Source organism: Pristiophorus japonicus, unplaced genomic scaffold (assembly GCF_044704955.1).
Source record: "Pristiophorus japonicus isolate sPriJap1 unplaced genomic scaffold, sPriJap1.hap1 HAP1_SCAFFOLD_52, whole genome shotgun sequence".
Taxonomy (NCBI): Eukaryota; Metazoa; Chordata; class Chondrichthyes; family Pristiophoridae; genus Pristiophorus; species Pristiophorus japonicus.
In genome coordinates, this window is record NW_027254426.1 from 4,627,004 (window position 1) to 4,628,017 (window position 1,014).

The 1,014-nt window shown below is 47.1% G+C and overlaps 1 non-coding gene across 1 annotated transcript; it reads right to left on the bottom strand.

The window, feature by feature from the left end:
• Positions 1–624: 624 nt before the first annotated feature.
• Positions 625–696, bottom strand: trnaw-cca (transfer RNA tryptophan (anticodon CCA)). The gene has a single exon. It is a non-coding gene; the product is annotated as a tRNA-Trp (tRNA).
• Positions 697–1,014: the final 318 nt, after the last annotated feature.

The window sequence follows — 1,014 nt, forward strand, 5'->3', positions numbered from 1 at the left end:
AAACATACCGTTCTCTCATTGATTGCAGACAGGCGCCTGTTGGCTCTGCCCCAGATGAATGGTGGACCAGGCTCGAGGGGCCGAATGGCCTATTCCGGCCCCTAATTCTTACATGCTTATCATCTTATGAACCTTTCACAGGAGAACAAACTCGCCCCTGAGCATGCATGAGGAGAAAGCTCCAGAAAATATTCCCGTCTGGTGAGCTTTCGCGTGTGAGGCGAACGTGGTAACCGCAACACTGCGGAAACATCTCCACTTTCAGCACCACGTCAGACGGAAATGTTAAGCGAGCAGGTGAACTGCTGAATCCCAGTTTTAAGGAGTTGGTCGTGGTGTCAAACAATGAGTTTCGCTTAATGATTAAAAATAATAAATGTCAGAAGTTGGATTCAAACCCACACCTCCAGAGAAAACTGCGATCTAATCACAGCACCTTCGACCGCTCGGCGGTGTGTGTGGCCACCTGCAAGTTGATTTGGAACTTGTGTGTCCTGTCACATGAATTGAATGAGGGCAGCAGGCGTATCTCTGCCTGACACCGGGGAAACAGTGAGACAGACCTTGGAACAAGGGTCTGGTTATTGCCAAACAGCAAAGAAAATATTAATTCTGAAAGAACAGTGACTCGGACGTGATTTGAACACGCAACCTTCTGATCTGGAGTCAGACACGCTACCGTTGCGCCACGAGGCCTACACAATGTGCTTGAGATGTTCCTCTATATGAAGCTTTCACAATACAAGGGGCTTTAAATTCCCCGCCCATTCCCACCAGGTGTCAGAAGCAACGTTTACCTGCCAGTCAACGTATGTTTTTTTCTTAAACTTTTGTGTTGCGTTTATGGAAAAGCATCATTAATTAACCCGTCACCTTCATTTGCACAATGAAAGAAATGCTAACTGAGGGACAGTCGATACTTCAAACATTTGTCCTGTGCTTTGCGGAGCGGGCAGGGATGTGGACCTGAGTCCATGATATCATCGATCATGATCGTATTAAATGGTGGAGCAG